The sequence below is a fragment of the Anas acuta genome, chromosome 2 (assembly GCF_963932015.1).
Source record: "Anas acuta chromosome 2, bAnaAcu1.1, whole genome shotgun sequence".
NCBI lineage: Eukaryota > Metazoa > Chordata > Aves > Anseriformes > Anatidae > Anas > Anas acuta.
Window position 1 is genome coordinate 101,761,260 of NC_088980.1, and position 23,896 is coordinate 101,785,155.

General features: G+C 35.6%; 1 protein-coding gene across 1 annotated transcript in view; it reads left to right on the forward strand.

The window, feature by feature from the left end:
- The first annotated feature begins 288 nt into the window (after positions 1-288).
- The window catches only part of LOC137850893 (cadherin-19-like), a 107,160-nt gene continuing 83,552 nt past the window's right edge, over positions 289-23,896 (forward strand). Inside the window, exon 1 of the mRNA XM_068671408.1 lies at positions 289-437. The gene's annotated coding sequence lies outside the window, so the exon portion shown is untranslated. The remainder of the gene's footprint in view (positions 438-23,896) is intronic.

Consider the following 23,896-nt stretch of genomic DNA (forward strand, 5'->3'; position numbering starts at 1 on the left):
TACTTAGACACCATCTGTTAGTTAATAAAGTAGGCTTCTAGTTTAGACACTCAAAGTAAATAATATTAAGACTTCCCAATATTACCCACAGTTTAAAATACTAATTCTTGTTAAGATTATATATAGAACTATGCTTATTCTCTGCCTAATACTTATTCAAAACCCTTTCTCACTGCAGCTGGCAATGTTGTTTCTAACCACAGTCTGCAAGTGCAGAAGGCTGGGGATGTAGAACAATCGGCATTGTTAAAGGTAACAGGGAGAGCTTTCATCCAAAACATGCTATGTATCCCACAGATGCTGTTGTAGCTCTGTGTAGCTGGCAATGATAAATGATGTACAAAATGAGTGAATGCTGAGACACAGACATACATAGAAAAGGAATTTAAGAAGAATTCCTTGACAGCGGGACACATCTGATTTTACAAAGAAAACAGGTATGACATTCATTTTTAATTTGCTCATCTGATTTCCTACTCTCTAAACTTTAGGAGTTATTTTTTGCTCCCCCTAGAATGCTCTGTTTCAAGAGCACAACCCTAACTTCCTCATGTGTAGGACATGTGTAGGTCATACAGGTATAGATGGTGATCAAGAACACATTACACGTAAAGGTGTCCTGCACTTTTGAGAAAGTACTGTGCAGATTCAGAAGGTAGGGTCAATAAGTGGAAGTGAACAGTTTTTCACTGTACTTTACTGTTTCTTCATCATAATAGCTAGCATACTCCAAATTTTCCTCCTCTCACTTTTATTTGCTCATGTATTTTTCTCAGTTTCAAATAGTCCAGGTTATCCTAACAACTGTCTTCATTGTTTGAAAGGGTGTGTCGGTTTTCCAAACTAACCTGTCTCATATATTGAACAGTTTAAAGAACATTTACAACTAACTGAAAACACATACATGTCACAGATGAATGCTTCCATCATTATCTTTCAATTAGGAATTTTGGCTCCCTCTATTCTTCAATACCTGATTTTGAAACCTTCTCATCCTGACTGTGAAAAGTTCAAGAGCTTGTGTAAGAACTGCAAAGTTTCTTTTTCAACTCAGAGTTACATCAGGTCCTAGACCTTTATCAATCCTATTCTTTGCTTCTGAACCAAAAAGTGCTGAGTAATAAAGTGTGACTCACTGAGATTGACCCAAGACTCACTGAGGACATTTTACACTAATTTCAACACAGATTGCAATTGATCCTCTTTATCAGAAGTGGCAGCCTTCAACCATAAGAATACACAAATTCCAAAGCCTTATGAAAGTTTTTGTTTAAACATTCTCACAGCCGGTACTATATATATAAGCTAAAAAAAAAAAAAAGTTATTAGAAAAAGTTATTAAAAAGTTCTGAAAGTTTCTATTTATTCAATTGTTATTAATTGCTTTCAAATTCTGGTTTTGGGTCATTTTATGGCAGAAAGTCTGGTCCAATTATCCTTCCTATCCCGAACTGCTGCAGAAAGGCTTGTGCTATTAAATATAAAAGATGGGAGTAAAAAATCCTATTAGTTCTTTTCCCCAGGAGAAGATCATGAAGGCAGCTAGGAAGAATAATCAGTAACTATGTTCTTTCCTACTCCTACTGTGGAATCACATTTTTATCCACAGTTTACAGTTCTGAAGATTTTTATGAGTCTGGATTGTATTTAACTTGTTCCTCTCACAATGGCAGTGCAAAGTGCATCTCAACACAGTAATTGCTTATGATGTACTAAAGAGCATTATGACCATGGGAATTCAGCATCAATAACAGAGAAAACTTTATGGCCTCTGTAAAGTATTAAGTGTTCCTATACAAACAGCTGTGGGGTGGGGAGGGCTGTTTGCATGTTTTCCTTTTGGACTGTGTTATGAAATTGCAAGTCTCACAAGATGAGCAACAAACATTGTTCAATTCACAGCCAAATAGCTGGTTTTCCATATGCTGAATCCAGTGTTATCCCTCTCATGGAAGCAAAGTGAATTGCATTTTCCTTTACAAGTGACTTTCTTTACTTTTCTTGTGCTTATTCTTCAGTTAGATTGCTCTGTTTACTTGCTTATGAGGTGTATGCTAGCCACAACTAGTCATTCTTTGCTCTCCTTCAGGGATTTAATAAAAGTCCCACATTCCCTTTTATCAATTTGTTAAAGTACAGGATGGGTTGTTTGCACCTCTGTAAAGCTTATCTGTCTAGAAGCTTTTGTATAGTACTGTATACAAAAATTGCACAACTGATCCTACAAGGACATTTATGAACAACACATTCAGTAACTACACACAGCAGATATGAGATAATCCCACTCTTCTTCCAGAAGAAAAACACATCCATCAATAGAGTTCAGTCTGATGACTGTGTATACAAGTCTGAACCTTTCGTCTATTTTCCTAGCAATAAATAGATATGAGACACCAAAAGAGAAAGAAATCATTGCCTTTCCAATCTGTCAGGTCCATGATCCACAAATGAAGAGGCATTCATGCCAAGAATTGGAATAGATAGAAGGTCTGTGTCTTTCCTATTTGGTGTACTTCCAAAATAGAGCTCCTTATGGAAATTTGTGTATGGATTGGGATTATTGTTTTGGTTTGTTTTGCTTCTTCCTGGTAATAAAACCATCTTTTCAAAAATGCAAGCACACGGTTAACATACTAATACATGTATAAAGGAGATATTGAAATATGTCAAATGCATGCAGTATTTTAAAACATTAAATGCATTTTTCCAACTTTATACTTGGGTACTTATGCTAAATTGAACGATTTACTACAAATCAAATCTTGTACAATGTATTCTACTTTAAAACCAAATATAACTGAACTAGATTAAACACATGGAATACACTCAGTTAAGATCAGACTGAATTTAATCTCATTAAATTTAACTAATAACACAATAAACTTCAGGTTGGACCCTGACAGTTAGTTCCTAATAGGAGAAGTTAGTAAAGTGAAGCCTGGTGTTTTATTAATATAATTTACTACATTTACAGAAGTGCACAAGTACATCTACTTCTGAGGTAGATAACAAGGAATACAATATATGTTCTTGCTGGCAATTTGATTAAAGTTTTAATTATAACTCCCCCAGAAGTAGAATTATATCCAAATTTACTCAAACAGACAACTTCAAATCTTTACTACAAGTCCACCCAAATATTAGAATATCCTGAGTTGGAAGGAACCCACAAAGATCATTGAATCTAACTCCTGGCTCCACATAGGACCACCCAAAAATAAGACCATGTGTCTTGAGTGTTGTCCAAACATTTATTGAACTCTGGCAGCTTGGCGAGCCTGTCCCAGTGCCCACCATCCTTTGGGTGAAGAACCTTTCCCTAACCCCCAGCCTGACCCTCCCCTGTCCCAGCTCCATGTCATTCACTCAGGTCCTGTCACAGTCCCAAGAGAGCAGAGCTCAGCGCCTGCCCCCTCCGTTCCCCTCGTGAGGGAGCTGCAGGCCACCATGAGGCCTCCCCTCAGCCTGCTCTGCTCTGGGCTGAACAAACCCAGGGACCTCAGCCACTCTGCACGCCCTCCAGATCTTTCACCATCTTCATAGTCCTCCTGTGGACACTATCTAATAGTTGTATGACTTTCTTCTATTGTGCCACCCCAAACTGCACATAGTACTAAAGGTGAGGTTGCACCAGAGCAGAGCTGAGCTGTAACAATCCAGTATCTTCCTTCTTCCATTCTTCCACAGCTATAACCCAGTTTGTATGCTGCAAAAAATAAATAACAAAATTGTTTATACAGTCTATAGACCTTGTGTGATATCTTCCCGTATTTAAACAACATTGAAATAAAGTGACGTGATCATTGACCTTTCATATTACAAATAAATAAATAAATAAATAAATAAATAATCCTAACTGATGCCTGATATCTTTTAGAACTCAATTTCAGTTGACCATAAAATCACATTTCTGTATTAGAAATGCTTTTCTTAGTGAAAGGAAAGTTTCCATATTCCGCTTTTCTGTTCTGTATCATAATCAAACCTTACCAATTCATTCTTTAATCACATAGATTCTGTGGAAGTAATATGACAGACTGCAAGAAGCACAGAAGACTTAAAAGATTTAGATTTAATAGAACTGAGTAACTTTTCCAAGGAAACTAGCAGGCCTAGCAACATACCAGATTGCTTTAAGCTAAAAGCTAAACAACTGTAATCAACATTTTATTTATTTTATTTATTTTATTTTATTTTATTTTATTTTATTTTATTTTATTTTATTTTATTTTATTTTATTTTATTTTATTTTATTTTATTTTATTTTATTTATTATCATAAAACTCATGATGTTTCTGTCCAAAAATAGAAAAACAGTCACTACATCGGACTGACAAGTAAGATGTCATGCTTTTGAATACCCAGGAAAGGTATAGACAAAATTACAATGAATAAAGTGTTTTGCAATGGGGACCATACAGGAAGAAATCTTTTAGGAAGTAATCTTTTAAGGAAGTTAAAGTTTAGTTTTCTGAAAACTATTAGAAATATTTTCTTCAGAGCTTAGTAGGCAAAAAATTGTATTATTCCACAGTATTATCAGGCTGAAGAGTACTTCTATTCTCTGAAAAGAGTGTAAATTCTATAGTTAAAATATTGGTCTTATGACTTCACACATTGTTCCAATGCAATAATCAAAATGGATTTGTACAAAACTGTTCTTTTTAAGAACAATGAGAGAAGGCTCTGGGATGACCTCATTGCAACCTTTCAATACTTGAAGGGGGCTTATAAAAAAGATGGAGAGCAACTCTTTGCTCAATCAGATATGGACAGAAGGAGGGGGAGTGATTTTAAACTAAAGGAGGGGAGATTTACATTAGAGGATAGGAGGAAATTCTTCACTCAGAGGGTGGTGAGGCACTGGAACAGGTTGCCCAGAGAGGTTGTGGATGCCCCATCTCTGGATATGTCAAGACCAGGTTTGATGAGGCCCTGAGCAACCTGATCGCATCCATGCCTATTGCAGGGGGGTTGGAAATAGATGACCAAGTCCATTCTATGATTCTATGATTAACAAGAAGGAATAAAATTCTAAAGCCATAAATGATTGTATGTACGAGACTGCTAACTGGAACTCTTCTAAGATTCTGGCTTTCTAAGATGTGTTGGGTGATCTCTGCTACATTGGATAGATAAACGGTGTAATCATCATTTAATTTGGTATATACCACTTATTTGCCAAAAAATAAGAAATAGAATAGTCTCAAAAATGAAATGAATAATCAAAAGATGTGACAGGCGGTGTCTCAACATTCTTGAAATTATTATTAAAGCTGTTGAAAATCGAATGATAGTTTCTTTTCTGTGTTTAAGGATTTATTTGAAATTATTATTATTATTATTTTTTAATTTGGATATACTCATGTAACCTGTATCACAATATGTGAAAAAAAATAATATAGTCATTTTTACCAATACTATATTAACAACAGAATCATGGAAGGGTTGATGTTGGAAAGGACCTCTGAAGACCATCTAGTCCAAACCCCTTGTCAAGCAGGATCACCTAGAGCACATTGCGCAGGATGGCCTCCAGGTAGGTTTTGAGTATCTCCAGAGAAGGAGACTCCACAACCTCTTTGGGCAACCTCTTCCAATGCTCTAATTCATAGCTTTTTGACACAGGTTTTTATTAAAGGTATAAAGATAAATAGGAAAAATAGAACAACTATGAGCAGCTGTTGAGTAAAGAAAAAAAAAAAAGAAAGATAAATAAAAGATATTGGCTTCATTTAAGTTTGCCCAAACTTTTAATAAAGGTATAGAAATCAGAACAAAATCACTGTGTTTTGGTTTTAAGTATTTTTATTTACTCATTACACCTTTTTTTATTCTTTCTACTTAGAATACAAAATACTGAAATGTCAGTGTATAAAATGGGTGTGCATTTGTACACCTATGAAATTTAAGTGAAAGTTTCCATAGCCAATATTCTTAAACTTCCTTTACTTTCAGTTATGTAAAAGAAAGATTTTGTTTACTAAGTTTGCCTTGACATTTGAGTTCAGTTATTGCCATGGCAGAAGACAAGCCAATTATGTCATTTGCATCATCTAAATGGAATTCTGAGTAATGTCACCATTCAGTGAGTAATTGAGAACAGAAAAGTGATTGTATCCCATCAAACCAGGCTTTGTAATCAAGTAAATAATACTTGGAATGTATCATTAGTCTGTGCAGATAAAAAGTCTGATTGGCTGATATTTAGATAAAGAATATGGACTTTAAATTTGACAAGGATACTTAAGGGATATAAACACAGAAGAAGGAGGAGAAAAACATCTCTCAAATGAATCCACATTTACAAGTGAAGTTGCTCACAGTAGACTGATTTGAAATTATCTTTAAATACTCTAATAAAGCCAATTAAATATATATATATATATGCAGTAATAATTTCATTTCATTAACAGACATTAGAGTTGTTTCTGTCTCATAGAGACAGTTCACTGGGTACTTTTGACATACATTTGAAAAATAGTAGGATAACACATTTTGTGCAAGCTTGTAACAGTTTTCTCCTTATCAATTAAATTCATAAATCTTACAGATATGAATGTTCCAAATGGTAAATAAATTACAAAGTCAATAACACATCTCAACAAACCGTAACCATTGTTTCTACAGTGGATTGTATTTTCTGATGTGAAAATATTCAAGACATATCCATATTTCAAGAGGACTCACTATCCAAACCAGTTTTAAACAAACTTGTTCAGGTACAGAAGTATTTAATTATGCTGCCTGAAGCACTTGACATTCAGTCAGATCGAAATGGCTCGAGGTAGTCCAAACTGTAAAATGCATTTTCATTTAAAATGTACACTGGCACTGGAGATGTGTTGAATGTGTTGCGTATTAAGGTAGACTTTGTCAGCAGAATATGGCAGGGATTTAAATGTGTGTTAACAAATTACCTTCATTCAGAACACCACCTTGACCTGAATCTCTTGAGTTATAAAATTCATCATGATCAGAAAAAGAAAGAAGAGTGACAGGCTTAGTGAGATTCTTTTGGAATTGTAATGTCTTCACTTTCAGTACAACTGGCAAGAGTTTTAAGAAACAGGAGAATGTATTATTGAATGGAATATGAAGTAATCTTGAGAATAATACCGTATTTAACCTTCTGAATATAAAGAACATACATATATATCTTGCCTTAGGCCAGTGTCAAAGACAAGAGGGAGTTCAGTCCTATAAGGTATTGAGCTTGAGGTCACTGGCTGCGATCCAGCAAAGCACTCAAGTGTAAGTTTAAATTTAAGTATGTGGAACATGCCACTTACTCCGATAAAACTAACCTTAAATGCTTTGCTGGATCACAGCCACAGAGCTCAATACTGGGTGAATGCAAGTCCAACATGAGAGGATCATTTTCCTCTCTGTTTTCAGATGGAGCTCAGAAATCATATATAAATTTATTTCAGGAAACAGAGTTCCTAGGATAGCCAGACTGAATAGGTTCAGAAGGCTGGGATGATTTACGAACCTTGACACACATGTTAAAACATAACAAACAAACAAAACATTAACAACAAAACAAAAATGCTCTTTGACTTTCCAAGGTTCAGATACTAATTTATGCATATAATACGAAGAATGAATCTGGGCATGGATATATAGTTAAAGCAGAAGAAATCAAGTGAAAAAGCAGACACGGTCAAACTATTTTTCTTTGTCAAGTTTCGGTCTTGATTTTAGCCGTGACCTCTACTACTTCTGTGATTGAAAAGTGTAAGAAGTCAACAAGCTTAGAAGTGTATGTATACTCTTACAGAATACATGCCAATTGAAACCAGATAATGTAGTTTATAGAATCAGACATAAGTGGTGTTCTTATGGGTCTGCTGCTGTTCTAGTTGAAAACTACGGGAAAGTGACCTTAGGAAACAAATAATATTTCAAAAAGCAAAAGCAAAACTGTGCTTTTTAGTATTATATATTAAGATTACTAACTTCATAGCTTGATATAGAAATTTTGAACTCTCTTTGCTCCCACCAGAGTAGAAAACACTTACTTAGAATGGACCCTATTGAATGAAGATGGAGGATCTACCTGTGCTTGTTGCCTTTCAGGAAGGGATGGAAGTGAGAAGAAAAAGAGCAAATTGTGTACACTTGCACCATTCACCTATTCTCAGTGGGCAGCAAGAACTGTTTTGCATCATTTTTTCTTATTTTGTTTAGTATTTTTAGGCCAAGTTGCCAACTCATTGAACTAATTGAAGAACAGATCTCACATCTACAAACAGATAGAGAATATTAGCTGAGAAACAGTTTTATCAGGGTGATGATATGACTTGAACAAACAGGTTGCAACATCATAGACAATTTGACTGTCAAAATGAAAACCAAGCCACATGAAGTGTCCTGTAAAAAGTAAAAGAGAAAATATCCCCTGAAATGGCATACAAAAACCTAGGACTGCCTCAGCTAAATTTGGTCACATGTGGCTTTCTCTAAGGCTTAAGAGTGTTATATAAAAATAATACGCAATTCACACAATAGGTATCATATTTAAAGGGAAATAATTAAAGACAGCATTGCACTTTCTAGCCAACAGCTCTCAGTGAAGCAATGGGCAGCTCTGGCAAAAGTCTGTCACAGTGTACCCTGCAGTAAGATCAAATCAAACTGATATTCTATCAGAGGTTAGTGAACATGAGACACTTTTGAAATATAAAGTGCTCAAGCAGCTCAGCATGTATATTTTTTTTCTAGGTTTATCTTATTCCCACATTTCAACTTCTCCCCTTTTCATCATATCCATCAATCTTTCCCTTGTTGAGAAACAATTGTATCCTAGCAATCTCTTGAACTCATTTATACTTTCCTTTATTCTCATTTCCTTGTATCTCATTCTATGGTTTTATTATCTTTTATATGAGTCATGCTCCAACTTTCAATTTACTCCTAGATCCTTAATGGTAGAAAATGTTCAGATTCAAAATCTGTCACCAACATGTCTCAGTTCCTTTCAAAAGCCAGAAAGCTAGATTTTGATTCACCTCTTGAAATCTGAAGAATTATCTGTAGACATGCAGGCACATTTTATGTTTTTATCAAATATTCATAACAATATTTCACAGCAGGAATGTGTTTTCTCAGCTAGGTAGTAGGTCCCATAGACCTACTTTTCTAACTGCATAACTAAATCAGTTAAAACCATAAACAATGAACTGCCTGGCATCCACTTTCCATTGTATACAGATTTTATCCTTCAACTTATGCAACAGAAGGAAGTAATAGGAAAGAGATTACTGTCTGTATTAGTATTATGTCTGTATTATATATTAGTTTTTGAAAGGACTTTGCAGAATAAAACATTCTTTAAATATACTAGCAATTTTGTAAAAACTTAATTTTGATTGACTGAAAATTCCACTTGTCTCCAACATTTTGAAACATTTTAGTTTGCAGTTTATCGACCCATGTCTAACTTAGATCACAAGATACTTATAAAGTCTAGTATCTCTTCCACGATACATGTAAAACTGCTGCAGTGGTTGTAACAGTTCATTTCAAAGGAAGCATTAGGAAAACTATCAGTAGAACTAACATTGTTTGGGAACTTCATCAAAGTGACTTTGCATTTGCAAAGACAAGTTTCTTCTCGATATAGACTTTGTTCAGGATTAAGGAAGATTGTTAAAGGTATGTAGTGATTACTGGCTATTGTCCTGCTGATGCCCACAGCAGCTCTCACAGTTGAGGACAGTTTCAGCATTAGTCATCTACCTACCTTAACTTTTGATTTCTTTTCACTGTGATGTTAACTAAAGCTTTTCATGCTTAAGCCAACTCCTTTCCAAAGTCACTGAATGATTGCAATAGCAGCACACAACTGAGTTCTTGATTTCGAACCCAGAACATTGCATGGTACAGCTAGCTCCACCTGAAGGATCTAATTGATGCTAATAAGATATCTCCGGCTGTGAATATGCTGAGATTAAAGCTTGGGTTTACAGTTTGGGGAAGGGGGAAGAAAAGCCCTCAATTTCTTTCCAGTTAGCTTTTAGAGTCACAGGGGAAATGAACAAAGCAAATATCATACAGGGAAGGGAAGTGTGTTTAGGCAGAAAAACATATATATATTTTTTTCCTTTTTTATTTCTATTTTATTTAAATATGTTTGCAATAGGCTCCCTGTGCTGGTCTCGTAGGGTTAGGAGTGTATTTTAATTACACTCTGTAGTCTCTAACCCTGGTAACACAAATAAATTAAATGCTTTGAAAATATTTAAGTGTTGCTATTTGGAATTAGTAATTAAACATAAGCATCATTCAGACTTCCTTCTGTTGTTAAATAAGTGTTTTAAAAACTGGGAAATAGAACTTAAATATCAAATCTGATGTGGTAACTGTATTTAACCAAAATTACCTCACCAAAAAAAAAAAAAAAAAAAAAAGAGAAAACAGTCATTGGCTTTGACATCTAAAAAGAGTTAATCCCTTCTAGGGATTCAGCTTTATGAGACAACAGATACATCTTAACTGCTCTCTGTTGCTGCAAGGGTGCAGCGAGTCCAGAGAAGGGCGATGAAGCTGGTGAGGGGTCTGGAAAACAAGTCCTATGAGGCGCGTCTGAGGGATCTGGGTTTGTTCAGCCTGGAGAAAAGGAGGCTCAGGGATGACCTTATTGCTCTTTATAAGGAGGCTGTAGTGAGGTGGGGGTTGGTCTATTCTCCCATGTGCCTGGTGACAGGATGAGGGGGAATGGGCTAAAGTTGCGCCAGGGGTGTTTTAGGTTGGATATTAGGAAGAACTCTACTGAAAGGGTTGTTAGACATTGGAACAGGCTGCCCAGGGAAGTGGTGGAGTCACCATCCCTGGAGGTCTTTAAAAGATGTTTAGATGTTGAACTTAGTGATCTGGTTTAGTGGAGGACTTGTTAGCGTTAGGTGAGAGGTTGTACTCAATGATCTTAAGGTCTCTTCCAACCTAGGAAATTCTGTGATTCTGTGATTCTGTGATGTGAGGCATATCCCTCTTATTCTTCCCCTGCTCTCCCCTTCAACTCTTTCATCCACAATTCATACTAGTTTTCCTCTCTCTGCAGTCCCACCTCTTCTCTCATGTCCCCTCTGACATGTCTGCTCTTGCAGTTAAATGCCTGTCAGTCTGTGAAAGAAAGAGTAAGATAAATACATTCATTTTGCTGTAACAACAGAAAATTATTTGCTTTTCATAGAATCATAGAATCATTCAGGTTCTAAGCTCAGCTAGGCTCATCGAGTCCAACCTTTCTAGTTTTTTTTTTATTTTATTTTTTTATTTTTTTTTTAATTAATTGAATTGGTTTATTGCACAGACGACCAGACGACTTTGGATTGTTCAAGGTTGGGATGAGCTGCACAGGAAAAAATGTGGAAGCAGCTGAAGCTGGGGAGTAAGATATTGCTTTCTCCCTTTTGGAGGTAGCAAGCTATTAACTCATCTCAGTTTCTTGCATAGCTGCACAACAAGGAGTTGTGCTGCTGTAGCTATGATAGTCTGGGAAAGGAAACAGGGAAATTCAATGTGGCACTACCACATACAGACCTAACTCAAGGTCTAACTTATACGTCTTGCTTAAGCACCTGAAACAGGGCCTTGTCTCTAAGTATGTTCACCTGTCAGAAGATAGTTCAACACTCAACAAGGAACCTAAGAGCTTGCCAACTCCTAAATCAGGTGTTCAAATTTAAATGGAATTAATACATGAATATTAATTCTACTACAGCCTTGAGGGCCCAATAGAGAATCTGGGATCTTGAAATTTCCCACAGAGTCCATATTTGGTAGTGTATGAAGAAGCAAAATAGATTATTCTTGACCTTGCAGAATAGAGAATTGCAGAGGTAAGAGTCTGGGAATGCTATGCCAGCAATGCTTTTGCTGAGAGATGAACTCTTTTGCTGCAAACAAAATGTAATGCAGTAGGTTGGCTATCTGTATACTGTGATAGTACAGGATTTCAGTGGAGCATTGCTGACACAAACCTGGGATAATGCTGTGCAAATCAGCTCTGTACCGAAAATAAGGGTCAATTTATGCTAACACATTTCCTTATATCATTTTATACTCCCTTGTAATGTTGTAGAAAACACATTAGCTTTTTTTGACCACTTTGCTTTGAGAAGCCAAGTTCAACATGCTGCTTGTGCTGATACATGGATCTTTTTTCCTGCTGGGTGAAAACTAATTCTAAATGTATTATTTTGTATGGATTTTTGATTTTAACTCACCTTCCCCAAAATTCCTAACTGCCTTTCTTTTCTAATTTAGTCGTGAAGTTCCTTAAAAACACTTCTCTTTTCTTTTCCCCGCAGCCAAAACAGGTCCTATCCATTCTCTTCAGCCTTTTTGGTGCAATTGCTGGGTAGAACTACTTGAGTTGCCTCTCAGCAAGACCCTTTGAATTTTGTTTTGTTCACACCTGGGTTGCCTTTGTTAGAGGTTTCCCACTGTGCATTATGTGTCAGAATACAGTCTTCATATTCTTACCACTTCCTTGCACTTGCTGTCTAAGGCCCTGTAGCATGGCTGTCATAAATGTTACATCTTGCAATTATAAAGACAAGCACAGATTCTGGTGTATATTTTGACACTGTATAATCTGCAGGTATGGATGTATTATCTAATTAGGAAACAGACTGGTGTTCAGACTATGTCTTAAAAAGTAAATTGCTGTATTTCTTTGTAAGTAAAAGCTCAGATATTTATGGTTTAAGGGTACACAGGAGTTGATCTCTAGCATGATCTAAAGCTTACTGAATCAATGAAAAGACTTCCACTGGCAGCAACTAGCTTTGTATCTGTTCCCTTATGCAGTATCTGTCCTCCACTAATAATAGATTCCTTGGCTTATGACTTTCTCAGCAATGAAAAAGAAAGATCATCTTTCTTAACAGCTGGTATAGGATGCATTTCTGCTAATTCAAAGTTAAAAAATAACATTTCAGCACTAGATGTAAATGTATTTATAAAAGCAAAAGTAAAATTACAAACCTTTATAATTAATTTATCAGTTTCCCATCCATAGCAAAAGAAATAAAAATAAATACTGTACAAAAGAAAATAAATCTGCATTGAGAGCATTTTTATAAATATTTGAAAGAAAATCAACACAGATCTCTTGGCTCTGGTTAGCACTTCTGTATCTTCTATCTGTCTGTCTTTGATGAATGTTGTTCATGCTCTTCAGTTTACAGTAAAAAGCAGGTTTTTAATTTTTCTATCTTCCACCTCTCTCGTGACAGTCTGTGATGGATGATGTGACAAAAATACTTATCCATAAATTCTAAATCATGAATACAAAATAAATTAGTAATATAAGAAGCAGATTTGCATTCTCCTTCAACAGCACTGCATCTACTGCTCTCTGATTTTTCCCTTTTACTTGTTTAATCTTGATAATAATACTAACTCAGCATAGGTATATCTTGCAGTTTTAAAACTCATGAGAGTACAGTATTGTCCTATTATACTTTGTGTTATTACTAGAGTTCAGGGTTTGGAATTTCTGTTGAAGCATCAGCATCTGAGCAACAGGCAACAATCTCAGAATAAAGAATTAGATTTCAAACTGTCTACATTCCACTTTCTAAACAGAATTTCTCCAAAATTGTGATACTGATTTGCCAGTTGCCATGTTGTTCCTAAAGATTAACCATTTGTATCATATAGATTAGGAACGTCCCATCATTTCTTATTTGACTCACCTGAAGAGAAACATTCATTTTAACAATTGTTTTCCTTGTGTTTAGGGAGGTTTGTGTTCCCAAGATATTTTCTGAAGTTAAATGATTGTTTGGAGTCCTTCTCATGGGATCCTCTATCCCTTGTATAGAGAAAAGTCAGTTTACAAGTTCCCTCAACTTTGCCAAAATGACCAGGAAAAGCAGTGATGGAGGACTTGAGTACATCTGAGTACAGTGATCTTTTCTTCTAATGTATTTTCTCTAGCATAAAATTTTTATTTTATAAAGGACAAGGAAAAATCCCTTTGTAGTATCTGGAATTTCATTGCTAGTTCCTCTTGCATGAGACTTCTGTTAGGCACAAGCACACACACATACACACATCGGAGACTGTTATGTCTTCCTGAAGGAAGAAATAGCTATTCAGGAACTTAAAAAGTCAGTCAGGACTAAAATAGATTTATATAACTAAAAAAAAGGAACAAGCTTAAAATCAATAGTGGAAAGAAAGCCGGATGAATTTAAAATGTTCCTTCTTACATATACCGTATTTTCAGTAACGATATCTCAGCATTGAAGTTATTACTCTTGCTGCAATGTTACTTTAAGGTCAATCTCAGTAGCAGCTTGGATTCTATCCAAATAAAGCTTTTATATATATATATATATATATATATATATATATATATTGTGTATGGCCTTTTTTGCAGTCCTTTTTACAGTTTTCATCAAAGGTAGAACTGATCAGGTTAAAAAAAGATGGCAAGGCTTGTATTCTGTCATCAATTTCCAGTGTTGTTTTGGTCACTTAATATAATCTTTTGAATTGCAGAGGTGACACATTTTATCCCATACTTTTTATATTTATCTTAAAGCTTTACATTGTCACCTACTATGGTTATATGTGAGCACAGATAGCATCTAGTGGAGTTATAGGGTTTCTTGTAGAAAGTTTCTTAGACTTAATTTAAAGACTTGCAGAGACAGAGTTCAACAGAGCATCGATTATAGGATTTCTGTGTTTAATTATTGTCAGTGTAAAAAATGAGTCTGATTTCTAGCATAAAGTTTCCTCTTCCAGATGGTGGATTTTATGATACATCATTGAATGTTTCAGCAAATGTGAAAGCCCCTGTTGGCACGGAGGAGCTGTGCCAACAAAAAGCTGTGTCCAAATCTTTGTTGGACAAAGAACAAAAAGGTCTATGCCTATGTTTTCCATGCCTATGTTTTCCACAGGCAATGGTAATGCCCTTGGGAATTAGTTTGCTCTCAAAGAGATTATTCCAATATCTGTCTTAGAGGAAATATGCTTTTTATAGGGCTACAACTTGAGAACTGAACATTTATGACACAGAATGGCAAAAATGCATATTACTGTAGGAACAAGATAAAAAGTGGAAGACTCACAAAAACACAAAGCAAGCTTTATGAAGGAAAGGAACATGATTGATTTTGTGCATTTGGGAAATTCTGGTATTGAGGCAGAGAGGAGGTAGAATGTTACTCTTCTTTAACTACAGGACCAGTGAGAGGGTACAAGTAAAACAAATATTTGATTTTAAAGAACCCTTGAAATGCATAGGATACATCAGAATATGCTACTGGAAGTATCCCAGAGTACCTCAGAGCAATGAGATCACTAAGGCAGGGAAGTGTGTTTTATTACTTATTGTTTTTGTCAGCTACTTCTCATGTAGTCTGACAGCGATTTGTTTTTAAGTATGAGCAAAGTGTCCATATGTATAATATGTATAGTATCTGCCACATGCTCCTGAAGTCATGAAATATAAATCTGAAAAAAAAATCATCTTCAGCCAGAGCTGCTGGATATGCCTGGGGAAGGTACTTTATTTCCAAGACATGGTGGACCTGGACACTTTGCTGTGATAGGACTATAAAAATTGCTGGTGGAAGCTCACATCTTATGCACCTGAGGCAGGTAAGGAACATATTCATATGCTGCACCAGAAAACTCTCATTTTATGGGGTTGAAAGTCTATAAAACCTCTCACGGTGGTTCTGCGGTGTTGAAGAGAGGGTGCCTAATTAGATCTATGGCATATTTTTCATTCTTTTGCCTAGTTTATCACATCTATAACTAAGAATTTAATCTATTTTAAACAAGACTTTCAGATAAAGTATATTCAAATCAAGTTTATATTATCTTTGTAAATAGAAATAAAACATAAGCATTCTCTATTTTTTTTCAACATATTTATGATACAGGTGTAAAAAGGAACATCCACATATCTCTCTTATTCTTTTCCTTTTCTTTCTCACCTTCCTTGGAATTTAATCATTTTCTCCAAATTATACCACAGGTCTGATTACACATCTTTCAGTGATGTCTCTCAGTCCATAAAGCTAGTTATCACAGCTGGAACCTTCCACTCTATATGTTCATCACAGATCCTTTCTGATTGTGTTCAATATGAGTGAGGATACTGGGACAGCGTATCTTAAGCTGCATTTAGGTATTCCAAATTCAGTGGAAAATAGCCAGCAGACCAAGTAATTTCTGAAAAACAGAACCTTTTTGTTTCACAGTCATTCCAAAGACTTAACATGAACTGTTGCTATAAATAACATCTGTGGAGTATCTTAGAAATGCTTATAAATTAGCTGTGTAAAAAGAAACATGAATATGCAAAAACAATGATGGATAATTTGAAAAAGAAGAAAGCTTGTGGGATGAAAAGCAAGTTATATTCACCAGATCACCTATCCATTTCTTCTCCTTAAAATTAAGATCTCGGTGAGGTGAAGCTAAAGAGATACTATAAAAAATAAGAGAGGAAAAAAAAATAGGAGAAGAGAGGAAAAACAAGAACACAAAGATATCATGAAAATGTTTATTAGGTTCCTCTTGGATTTTATAGCTAATCTTGAAAAACTATTTCATTGCCTGCTTTTTGTTTTTTTTTTGTTTGTTTGATGGGAAAGGGTTCTCCTTATACTTGAGAGATCTGAACACATCAGGCATAGCGAGTAGCTGGCTGTATCACAAAGAAATCAATGAGAATTTTCCCTTGAGGCCATGACTTTAGCTGGGCAGTGCACAGTTCCCACAGTATTAGGGAGAGGTGAAAAAAGGTTCATGTGACACATGGAGACAGTTTCTATCAGGTATTGAATATACATTCAATACATACTCATTTGAACATAGAGTGCTGGTTTCCTTTTAACAGCTGAGAAATTTTAATTTTCATATTATTTTTCTTGGAGGAAGGAAAGAGAGCCTCTTTCAGTAACACCCCACAGGTCAGGTCTGAGAAATAAATACTGTCTCATCACTGCTTTCATCTTTTTGTGTTGTCAGGTGAGAACTAAAACTTTAGGGGGGTTCTTTATAGCACCAAACACTTCCACTGTATTCACCTGAAATGCAAAGTCTAAATCTCATTAACATTTAGTATGCCTTTGAGCACATAAAATTAATTTGTCCATTTTGAGGAAGTTAACATCTCTTTTTGGAAAATTTGGAAAATGCACAGTGTGTTGATTACATCAGGTCTCAGAATGCCAATTTTGATTGTGAGGTTTTGGATAAGTAAGTACTTAAAAACACTCAAAATCTGTCATCTGCAGGCAAGTCATAGTTTCATATAAGCATCAGATTTTGTCTAGAAGATTTGTGTTCTGAATGTCAGTGAAGGGCACAAGGGGGAAAGGACCAAGTGGAAGAGAGAGCTTGTGTGAATGACATCAAGCCTCTGGGTGAGCTCAGGGCAGACCCTGTGCCTGTGAAATCATTTTCTATTGTTAGCCTGCTCAAAATGTTTGGCTGTAAGCCTATTGCAAAACTAGGCTGTTTTTGTGCCAGACTACTGTTGTGAGGACAGTCTATGACTGCTACTTTACACATGCAGAACAAAGAACTACAGTTTAATATATTTTTTTCTTCTCTGTGAAAGTCAGCTTAGTAGCCCTTATTGTAATTGTCTACATCAAATCTGTAGAAAAAAATATCCCATTCAGGCAGGTTCTAGAGACTTTGCTCTCCTAGTCCTGAGGATGAGAGTAGTTATTTCTAATCGGTGGAGCAGTGACCTTCCCCTGAACAGACGAGCTGAGACTTTTCCACCTTGCCTTTCTGCAAGCCTTTGCCTTTACCTCTACATTAACTCTAGCTATCCACTCTAGTGAATAAGAAAAACATTTCCATATGTGAAGGTACATAGCTTTGGTTTTCAATGAGAGAACAAATGCACTCTGAGTATGTAATGGCAACAAGAACTTGGAAAACACTTTTAGAAGTATATCTAGCTTATATCTAGCTATTGTATCTAATAATGAAAGCACTTATATGTCTAAAAATGTATTTTGATCCGTAAAATCTACATTATACCGTTGCAGTAAGAATGAGTAGAAGATTAATATAAAAGTTCATTCAAAATCATTTTATTTTATTAAATTAAATCATTCATTTCAATTCCTGCATTTGAATATCAGCATCTCAGTGTGTTTCAGTTACTGAACTGCATGTCTGATTCACTGGTCGTAACAACTACTCAGGTTGCCAGTCTTACATACTGATGGTCAGGACATTTTGTTTTAGGTCCACATTATAGTTTCTGCTCACTGTCTTCATATCTGAAGGTGGAAAAAAAAAAAAAAGAAGAGAGTAGAAAGTACTCTTCACATGTAATTTGATTCAGCTCCGTAGAAAAGAGGGTGATGATATCAATCATGTTACAATCTCTTTCTCTGCCCTAACCAGACCAGTTTCACATTAATTACAGAGCATTTAAAAGGCATCTGTTTAAAGGGGAATAGCTAGGAGGAGAGCTAAATAAAAATGCTATCTTGGTTGACACGCGTCTTTAATAGATAAGTGTGTTATCAACCTTGAATATGATTCACATTCTGTCAGCATGTTCAGAAAGTGGTAAGGTTCTTTGTAGCAGAATAAAATCACTGTCTTTTGTAATGTGAAATAAATATGCAAAACAAGTATCCTAAAACATCTTTTCTCCAAATAAGTTGTTACTGTCAAAAGTCATGTAATGATTTATCGTGAAGAAAACCCTAGGTAGTTTTTCTCCTCTCTTCAGGACCCTCTGACATTAGTTATTTCCAGGAATCAAGTAGATGCCCCTAGGTAAAAATATGCTCTGTGAAACGCAACTTTCTTAAAACCCTGCTTATATTTCTGTTGACACTTATCCTAAACTGAGTTTACAAGTACTTTCAGTGAGGTAAGATATGTGTTAATAAATGAATATGCACTGTGTTAAGATGGCTTTTCTTAGACTGAGTTGACCATTAGAAGTCATAGCATTTACTTTTAAGTATCATATGAAATTAAGCCTTTTGGTTATTATAGACATGTTATGGTAAATCTTGTACTAACTATAATGTAATCTCCTCAACATGGTAAAAGTTTTACCAAGCTGAAGCCATAGTGTCCTTTTAAAATACATTAAAAGGACACTTTTAATGTGCCTGCCAAATTCTGAAAATAAATAAACAAACAAACAAATAAATAAACAAATAAATAAATAAAAATGATGATGACAATTGAGATGGGTCATCACACTAAACCCTTGTGTTGGCAATGGCTGAATGCAGCCATATTTGGGCTTGTAAATTACTCCTGATGGTATGACTGTTTTCATTGGATGAATGGGTAAAAAGATCATACCTGGGTAAATTCAGATTTGACCTCTGTATTTGCAAGTGCATGCTTTGTGTGACTTATTCTGGCAAGATACTATCCTGACATGAATCCTGAAGCATTGTTTAAACTTTGCTCCTTTTTGCTTATTTGTTTGTTGTATTATTCTTTTTAAACAAATAACGAAACAGAAGCAATCTCTGTTAATTAGGTCTCAAATATCAGCTCTTGAAGTCTTATGGATCAGAACCTAGAATTCTCCTATAAAGTGAGTGGATTTACAATTAAATTCCACCAGGACAGGCTTGCATTCATCTTTCTAGAAATTATGCCAGCCTCCAAAAAAATAAATAAACAAAACAGAACAACAACAATTAGTTACAAATTATGGGTTATAGAAGCAATAATCTCTCCATAGTGAGGCCTCCATCTTAACAGAGTATTTTAAGTCTTCTGGATAACCAATGCTGAAAGATTTATTATTATTATTATTATTATTATTATTATTATTATTATTATTATTATTATTATTATTTTATTTTTTGAACAATCTAGATGATGGGGACACATTTACTAGTAACCCAAAAGATTTTGAAAATGCTATTGATCTCTTTGAAGATAGATGTCCTTGAGTATCAAGGGTCGTGTTGGCAAAACAATATCATGTCTGACTGTGGATGATGTAATTGAGTAAACACTAGCAGATAAGAGCTAGTACACAGAGGGTGGAAGCTTTGCACCATGCCCCTATGAACTATGTTAGTAACATGTTATTTTCATGAGATCATAGTTCTGGAAAACTATAAATTGCAATGAGGATATAAAGAAAATGCAAAAATTACAGAAGTTGCTATTATTGGCAGAGTCAAGACAGTTACTCTTTTATTAGGGATGGATTAATTTTACAGTGTCACTGGAATTCAGTGCTTAAATACTTCAATCCTCAGTATGTACTGAGTGCAGTTCTTCCAAATAAAACCATGAACAAATGTCTTATCTCTGTCTAAAGGGTACCGATGGTATTCTTAAAGATCTATTTTCAATGACATATTTTTCTATCATAAATATATGCAAGTGTACATAAATCTATGCGTATGTAAGTGTACAGAAGTGATACAGTCAGTTAAATGATCTGCAGTTTGAGGGAAAATGTGCAATGGATTCAAAGTCCATATAACAGTAGTACAAGTGAAAGTGGCCATCAGTACAAAAGCAGGGGGTCAGAGCCATACCTCAGCATAAGGTCTCATGCTGAACATGAGTTTTATTCCTGATCAGGAGATTTGTATAAATGCTGAGTTAATAGTTAATTTTGCATAATGTCTGAGATACTAAGACATTGATATTCCTTATTAATGGAGCAGAGATCCTGGTATTGCACATACACATTTTCTCAACCTCATCAAGACCCATTTTCCTGCTTGAATGATAGATCATAGCAAGGTATGTTTTGTAAAGCAAGCCTATATAATCAAAATGAAAACTGAATTCTTATAGAGGAAAGATTTTAACAATAAAAGCTGCAGAAGTCCCCTGAAAGTGAGATTCAGTTCAATTTGACAAAATAAATTGTTTTGCTGTTGAACAGAGTCCCACTAACAAGTAGAGATTACACATTTAAGGCCCATTTTTGCCCACAGCTAATGTACCTAGAACGTGTGTTAACTGTGGAACTCTCCTGTCTGTAGGCAGTAGAAAGAATTTGGTATTAAAGTATAAAAGGAGATGAAGAAGAATATGAACAATATAGATAAAAATGAACAGATATTCAAAAATATTTAATATCAGTAACAATTAATGTAGCAAATAGACTAAAGAGGCTACACATCTGTAAGCAACATAAGCATTATTATTTCTTGGAATACAGAATAAAAGATAATTCCATTAGACATAGATTTTAAAATGCCAGATGGGGGAAGGGGAGCCATGCTATGCATTCTGAAGGACACTCCTCTGAGATGGCAATGCTTTGTGCTTTAACAGTCTGAAAATGAAATGCAAGCTCATCAGTGTAATTATTTCTTCTCTTCCTTTTGTGGAGGCTGTACTGAAGGATGGACGTCTTTAATTTAATCACTGATTACATTCGTTGCAGTCAGAATCTGTAAAACAAGTGTAGCAAATCTCTTGCTATGCTGAGTTGGTGGGAGCCCCAGAGCCTGCCCTCAAATCTGTAGCTCTGCCACATGAAAAACAGAAAGCCTTCTTTCCCCTGCTGGTGGTTTGAATTGCTCTAATTTGTTCTGGTAATGGCACCAGATGTCATGGTATAAAAGGAAGCCCGACCCGGCAAAAGAGATTGCCATTCTGACCTTCTATTGAATTCTGGAGCTCTTGCCCTTTTTTGTTTTCTGAACAAATCAAGCACTCACAAACATGCTGAATGGAGAGGAAAAAGCAGCTTGACTCTTGTGAAAGAAGTTACAAACAGCTGAGATGGCCACTTGCCACTTTCCCTGTCAAGATGACATCTGCCGCTGTTTGCTGGGTATTTCTTGGGGGGTGGAGGAAAACAACGATAGTTAGGGGTGTGTGTGGAATGAACCTTCACCCTAGTATTCTGGCCCTATCCTCCTTCCTTGCATCATTTTTAGCCAAAAAGTCAAAAAGTGTTTTTTTTTTTTTTTTTTTTTTTCTTTTGGTCTTTCAAGTCTAACTTTTAGGGGAGGTGAAAGCTGTGTCTTATGGGGCTTTTACTTCTTCAGCAAAATACTGAAACCATTTCCTTTTTTTCTAAAATGAGTGCTTAGGTTTATTACATTTGTCACTTTGTCTTCTGTCTTGGAAAAATAGATTTACATCTTTAAAAATGTCAATGAATCAAAGTGGATACAGCCTGCTTGCACAACAGTTCACATTCATGATAAAAGCAGTCAAATTCCACATGATTCATGTGTCTTAGACTTTAAATCATGCTTTTGGCTAATAGATGTTTGGTCAAAATCTGAAATCTGCATGAAATTCATTTTTCCTGTTTTCTGGAAGGAGTAATAGGATGGGAATAGGGTTGAATTATAGAAGGGAATAGGTGTGCATATGTGTATGTACATGAGAATCTACATGTGTATGTATCCACATACATTTCCAAGGTCTCGACAGCTACTTTATTTCCATAACTCTTATTTATGTAAGTCTAAATATTGCTGTGCTACAACACTGAATGCAGCGGACACTGTTGTAAGTACTAGTACTCACAAGCAGAGTCATTTAAAGAAAAATAGGAAAAACATTCAAAGTCCTTGTCTATTTGGTGTGAATTTGAGTGCCCTTGGCAACCCAGTGAGAACATAGATTATGATCTTTACCCCCAGCTGCCCCAGATGCACTATTCAGCATCCTACAGGGGAGACACAGCTCAGCAGAGGGCATAATCTCCCAGTGCTACATGGGGCTTCCTGTATCCACTGAGAACAGAAAAAGAAGGAATAACCTCTAGAGAGAAGAGCCAGTGACAGTCATAGATATAATGTACAAATCATCAATAAGAACATTTTAGAACTGAATTATAGTCCTTGTTCACACTGACTTGTATTTGCTTGTTTAAGATTCATAGAAACAAAAGATCCTAGTATGGTTTGGGTTGGAAGAGACCTTAAAGACCATCTAATTCAAACTTCCCTGCCATGGGCAGGGACACCTCCCACATGTATTGGAAAGCCACTATAAGATCTCCCCAGATCCTTCTCTGCTCCAGGCTAAACAACCCCAACTCTGCATAGGAGACAATCCCAGCCTGTCTGCATAGGAGAGGTGCTCCAGATCTCTGATCATCTTCATGGCTCTTCTCTGGACTTGTTCTAATACTTTCACATCCTTCTTGTGCTGGGGGCACCAGACCTGAAAGCATCATTCCAGATCTCTCAGGCATGATCTACCCTTAGTGAAACCATGTTGGCTGTCCCAATCACATCATTATTTTCCATGTGCATTAGCAAAGTTTTCAGGAGGATCCACTCCATGATCTTGCCAGGCACAGAGGTGAGACTGACAGGCAGTGAGACTGACACACCTGTAGTTTCCTGGGTCTTCCTTTATTTCCCTTTTTAAAAATGGGGGTGGTGTTTCCCCCAGTGTGAACTTCACAACACTGCCTCAGCTTCTCATATTATGATGGATAGTGGCTTAGCAATCCCAAACAACAACAACAAAAAGAAACCCAACAAGGATATACAGTGTCTTATGATTATATCCAGTAAGCAGAAATACATATATAAGCATTTTTTTCAATATAAGGTGTTCAAGTAGGAAATTTTTCTTTATTTTCAAATAATATATACCATTCATCATTTTCAAGATACTGAAAAACAAGACAGACATTTGAAATTAAAGTTTAAGAGGACTGAAAATAAAGAGGATTTTGGACTCTTAACATTAGAACCCATCTCTGTATAAACAGATTTACAGAATCTGTTTTTTCAGCGACTATTCTACAGATTTGCACCATGAGACTTCAAATAGGTAAACATGGAAGAAGTAAATTTTCCATTACAGAAGAAATGTGGAGTCTGTTTTTCACCTTTATGGCTTATCTTTTTATTTATCTTTATATTTTTATAACTAAATTTACATCTTTATATCTATATCTTTG